This window comes from Triticum aestivum, chromosome 6B (genome assembly GCF_018294505.1).
Source record: "Triticum aestivum cultivar Chinese Spring chromosome 6B, IWGSC CS RefSeq v2.1, whole genome shotgun sequence".
Lineage (NCBI taxonomy): Eukaryota > Viridiplantae > Streptophyta > Magnoliopsida > Poales > Poaceae > Triticum > Triticum aestivum.
Window position 1 is genome coordinate 278,736,521 of NC_057810.1, and position 6,548 is coordinate 278,743,068.

Sequence of the window (6,548 nt, forward strand, 5' to 3'; positions counted from 1 at the left end):
GCCCAAGAGCGGTTACCCAACTGTCCTTGACCGTGGACACGGCTATTTGAATAGTTTTACACTCTGCAGAGGTTGCACACTTTACCCACAAGATCTTGTGAACTTCCGTGTCATCCACGACCCGCGATACCTCAAGTACCCGGGGTAAGCACCCGATCACTACCTTTCCCTAGACGACACTAACATGGAGTCCACTCGATTGGTAGTAACCCCCGTGCCCAACACTTCACATCTTAAAATTGTGGAGCATCGCTCCCATATTCATTACATACCGGCACGGGGTACCAACGGTGTGTTCGGTGCCCCATAAAAATGTTCTTGGCCGCCCTACCTGGCACGACCCCGTCTCGAGAGAGCGCACCAACAACTCTCCCATCACTAGTAATGCGGGCTCCAAGCTAGTATCGGTCTAGGTAATCAATAATGCCCTTTCCCATATAAGGGTAGAGTGGTTGCGCATTTAAGGTTGGAATAACGGTCGCAACTTAAACCAATCCGTTTTGAAAACAACACACACTTGCCTCGGTACACCACTTCGTCATCAAGTGGCTACCCAACTCATCATCTCCCCCGGGCATAAGTGGCACCCGATGGGGTTTTCGAAAAGTCTTTTGAAAATACTTTGTCTCCATCACCATGCATATTCCCGTCCCTTTTTGCGTAGCACTACTTTAGCATCCTATCTACTCCCACCGTCATAACCCTCATAAGAAGGTAGGGTTATGCACAATGCAAGTATCAACGAGGAAGTATGGTGGCAAACCATCAAAGTGGTTACCACCCAATCATGATTCCGTTGCGACAACAATATGGTGCTACATGACATGCATAAAAAGGGTTTCATAGACATGGTCAAAGGGTTGCTTGCCTGTTTTAACAAAGTCTTCGAGGTCTTCAAATATCTCTGGTCCAACTCCGAGCATTTCGTCTACTTCGTCAACTATCGTCGAAAGCAACCATAATAAGCAACACAACAAGGCAGGAAATAAAAGTGCTCTAAAAATATGAGTTGGACTTTTCTAGGATACCTCTGGTCATATGAGGGATGACAAAAGTGGTTTCATTGGGATTTGATCAATGGACATCTCTAAACATTTCAATATGATGGAATCAAGGGATTAATGGATTTGCAAGAAGTGTACAGAAACATTATTTTCAAAAATGAGTAGAGGCACTCATTTGACAAAGCTTTATTTTAGAGGCACCTAGGAGTTGGTTTCTCTGGATTTGGAGTTCAAATGAATATCCTATGATTTTGCAAAGTTGGCTATACATGAAGAAATAGACCATTATTTGAGGTGATACAGAAAGTATTAGTAAAAATGTTCAAAAACTAAGTTATGAGCTTAGAAGTATCTAGGATCTTGAATCATGGCATTTGGATCAAAAACGTGCTCTTTGTGATTTTCTAAAGTTTATCACAGAAATGGAAAAATAGAATTTGCTAATTATTCGTGAAAGAAATATTTCTGTAAAAATGTGCAAGTAGCACCATGTGATAGGGAATGTGATAAAAATACTATTTGGCCAAATTATTTTTGTAAGAAATTATTTTTATGTCCTATACACATGGCATGATGATTGGTTCAAGAGTTTGGAGCAAGGAGATGAAGTATAGGAGTTGGAGGATTTGTTTGATTTTTAGAGCACTTGCAAACAACAGACAAAATCCAATCAAGGCAAAGTCCAAAACACTCAAAAGTTTTTGTCAAACCACATTTTATCATGATTTTGTCAAACCACATTTTATCATGATTTATCATCTTAAGTGTTGTGCCATGAAAATCAGGGTGTGACATTATGATTTGCTGGTGTTCCCGGGGTGCCGTGAATTTGGCATGGACGGTCGAGTATGCGGTCCAGACTGGACGGGCCCGGATTGTTCTTTTTGAATGGCCTTTTCCGCTAACCGGACTTAGAGCCACTGAATCCGGCATTGACGGCCGTGTCTTCGGCGTTATTGCCATTATTACGATGCTTGTGTTTGTTGCGTCGGGGCTTGCCGTTGCTATCTCTGGCCTCTGATGTGACAGGATTGCTTGCTGTGCTGTTGCTACGAGCCAAGCAGCTATCCTCGCCCGCACAAAAGCGGGTCATGGGTGTCGTGAGGGCTGCCATGGACTTTGGCTTTTCTTGGTCAAGATGTCGGTCAAGCCACTCGTCATGTTATGCTTAAAGGCCGCTAGGGCTTCGGCATCCGGACAGTCGACAATTTGGTTCTTTTTAGTTAGGAACCGAGTCCAAAATTTCCTGGGTGACTCTCCGGGCTGTTGGGTTATGTGAGTTAAATCATCAGCATCCGGTTGTCGCACATAAGTGCCTTGGAAGTTATCCAGGAATGTGTCTACCAGGTTCTCCCAGCTTCGAATGGAGTTTACCGGCAAACTATTCATCCAATGTCGAGCCGGTCCCTTGAGTTTTAGTGGGAGGTACTTGATGGTGTGTAGATCATCCCCGCGGGCCATGTGAATGTGGAGAAAGAAATCTTCTATCCATACCGCGGGGTCTGTAGTCCCATCGTAGGGCTCGATATTTACGGGCTTAAACCCTTCTGGGAATTCATGATCCATTACTTCGTTACTGAAGCATAGGGGGTACATCATGACGCAATTCAAATGAGTCTGGTCTATTGTATTCGGCCCGGCAGGATTTGTATTTAGTATATCCGGCGTGACGGTCATCATCATGCGTTGGGGCGCGCCCCCGTGACTCGTAGATTGATCTTAACTGTCCTGCTTTGTTTTCCAATTTGTCTCGCAGGTCATGCGTGTAGCCCCGGGCCTTCGTGTTTTTGTTTGTTTGGTGACGGGGTGCGGGCTGGACTTCGGGCTGATACGCCGCTTTGTCTCGGCCATGAGGTGTCCGGTAAGCCACATCCTGTGCTGGTAGTGTAGGCTCTAATGCCTCCTCCTCGAGTTGAGGTAGCAACCTGCGCTTTGGGTAACTTTTTGTTGGGCGCTCGAGTCCTTATTCCTCGGCTGCCAGGACCTCAGTCCATCTATCAGTTAGCAGATCTTGATCAGCTTGAAGCTGCTGCTACTTTTTCTTCAGGCTTTTTCAGTGGCTATAAGCCGGCACTTGAAGCGCTCCAGCTCGACGGGATCCTCAGGCACGATGAATTCTTCATCGCCGGGGCTTACCTCGTCTTCGGAGAGGGGCATGTAGTTGTCATCCTCTGATTCTCCATCCATTGCCTGTTCCTTAGCGCTAGCTTGCCCATCCTCCCGTTCGGCCTGCTCGAAGCTTGGCCGGGCGGGATTGTTTTTGTCTTCGGCATTATCTGGAGTGCTATTGTCTCCTATGCCGGTATCGCTATTTTTGCTATGGCGGGCTTAGAGCGGCGCCGCTGACGCCGGCGCTTAGATTATTTCTCAAGGGGATTGTCCTCCGTTGCCTCATCGCCATTGCTTTCTTTGGGTGTGTCCACCATATATATGTAATATGATGAGGTGGCTGTCTAGCGCCCTATGGGCGGTGTTTCCTGTTCTTCTCCGGCGTCGTCGTCCATACCGTCGATGTCTCCGGAGTTGAAATCAAAAATGTCGATTAAGTCATCGATAGTGGCTATTAAGTGGGTGGTGGGTGGGGAACGAATTCCTTCATCGTCCGCTTCCCACTCAAGCCGAACATAGTTCGGACAAGAGTCTCCTGACAGGGAGAGAGATTTCAGTGAATTTAGTACGTCGCCCAAAGGCGAGTGCTGAGAGATATCCACAGAGGTAAACTCCATGATTGGTGCCCAATCCGATTCGATAGGCACAGATGCGTGCGGTTTGGAGCCTATGGCCGGAGACGAGTCCGAGGGTCCAACGACACGTACCTCATTGGAGGCGAAGTCTACGTTCGGCTCTATCACCGATGATTGTGCGCCCTCCGTGGCGGGGTCTATCCACCCATCCTTGGATAATGCGATCTGCTTCGGATCTAAGGCCATGGCAGCTGCAGGTGCGTTCTCCTGAACACCATCTGATGGCAGATCTAAGTCATGCTCATCGTGACTGTATGGCGCACCTGTCATAGGCTCGAGCCCATCGAAGATCTAGTCTCCGTGGATGCCGGCAGTGTAGTTCACGCTTCCAAACCTGACCAGAAGGCCAGGGGCGTAGCTATCGATCTGCTCCAGATGGCCAAGTGAGTTGACCCGTAGTGCGAAGCCGCCGAATACGGAGATCTGTCCCTGGAGGAAAACCTCACCCCATATCGCATCGTTGTAGATGATTGAAGGAGCCATCAAGCCTTAACGTGACGACACAGTGGAACTCTCAATGAAAGCACCAATGTCAATGTCAAAACCGGCGGATCTCGGGTAGGGGGTCCCAAACTGTGCGTCTAAGGCTAATGGTAACAGGAGGCGAGGGACACAATGTTTACCCAGGTTCGGGCCCTCTCTATGGAGGTAATACCCTACTTCCTGCTTGATTGAGCTTGATGATATGATTATTACAAGAGATGATCTACCACGAGATCATAGAGGCTAAACCTAGAAGCTAGCCTATGATTATGATTGTTGTTGTCCTACGAACTAAACTCTCCGGTTTATATAGACACTGGAGGAGGCTAGGGTTACACAGAGTCGGTTAGATAGAAGGAGATCTACATATCCGAATTGCTAAGCTTGCCTTCCACGCAAAGGAGAGTCCCACCCGGACACGGGACGAAGTCTTCAATCTTGTATCTTCATAGTCCAACAGTCTGGCACAAGTACATAGTCCGACTGTCCGAGGACCCCCTAATCCAGGACTCCCTCACCGAGCATTGCTAACATGGTCAACGAACATGAGGATTCAGGAGATGACTTTATTTTGACTGGATGACAGTAGGGACCCACTAGGGCCATAGTCGTACATATGCAAGTGCCTCCTTATTATGTACAACTATATTTTTTTGCTTCCTCCTGGTTTCCTGACATCACGGCCCCACACAATTGTCAACCTATGTAGTCAATATAAATGAGAGAATTGCACAAGGTGTGGCCGACAGCTGGGACCAAGCAGCTCGAGCAGTATTTGTGTTTTTGAGGCGTGAGCACTGCAGAGTTTTTCTTGAGCAATGTTTTCATTGTTGTTCAGAGGAGAGCAGGGTATTAACTGGGCGGGCTGTGGCCCCTCTAGCCCAGGGCAGATATCCAGCCCAGGTATTATTATTTTTTCAAGATGAAAATGGCTAGCTCAGCTATACGTTTTTTTGAGGAATACCCAGGCAAGGTCAACTTGTTATTCCCCGCCCCGCTGGGCTGCAAATCTTTCCTAGGAGGGATGCATTAGGCTTAACAGGAAAATGGGCTTTAAGAAATAATAAATGGGATGTAATTATAAAAACTAGGCAGTAACTATAAAAAATGCACCAAACACGTAATTAGTTTATAAAAAAATATTTTCGGATTTTTAAAATCTAAATTTTTAATTGTTGCGCGTGCAATGTTTCGTTGGATTTTTACGTAATACAAATTTATATTTAATCTGACTAGAAATTTTGGGATAAAAAGATTTCAGATCCCATCAAAATGTGGGAAATTTTATGGAATTCTGTCTTGAACGGTAAATGGGCTGTAGTAAATTCCATTAGAATTCAAAAATGGGTTGTACATTATTACAAATTGCAAATGGGCTATAAGTTCTCTGCCACACACTTGTGGGCCTACTAAGTTGACGCGTCCCCTAAAAAAAGTAGCTGACGCGTATTCAAGCCTTTGTCAACTTATAATCAACACATGGTTCTAGCAGCAGTGGCCACTGGATGTCTATCCAACAGATGTCGTGTTTCTTCTTCAATCTCGGATATTCTTGCTTCAGCCGCCCAAAAAATGATTCCTCCCCCTGACATCTAGGGCGCACCATTTCGGAGGCTGACCTGTGGGCCTACTAAGTTGACGTGTACCAAGGGCTTTGTCAACTTAGTCAATATAAACTATTCTAGCTACATTGACCGTACGATGTCCATCCAACTGCCGTCGTGCTTCTTCAACCTCTGGTCTTCTTGCTCCAGCTGCCCAAAGCAGCATCGGTTGTTCCGCCTGCTCCTGCCTCCCATGGCCGGCATTGTCGCCGTGGAGGCCTCACCGCCCCCTACTACACCCACCGCTGGCCAGGCCATCACTCCACTCACCCACACCCCCTGTTATTCTGTGGCGACGACATCCTCACACCGAAGCTGAACCAGTGAACCCTCGTACTCCTCTCTGCGTGGGCATCCACTCACGTCTTCCCCGGCTCGGTGTCCCCTTCCTAGGCCTTGCCGTCGTCCACCGCCCTGGTTCTCTCAGCATGGCGTGGTGAACATGGTCAAGGAACGACTTCCATCGGACGTGGACTGTACGTGGAGAGGCTGATAGCTGGGTCCACGGCTGCACATAATGATTCCTCTAGCTGACATCTGGGACCCACATAAAGGGCCTCTATATTTCATGAAAAAAACGTTCCCCCCACCAACAGATCGGACCCACCAGCTATATCTTCAAACGCAAGGAAGTGCCTCCTTATTACGCACAAAAAAATGAATACTCCCCGTGCTAGCTGGGACCCAGCATAGTCGGAGGCTGACCTGTGGGC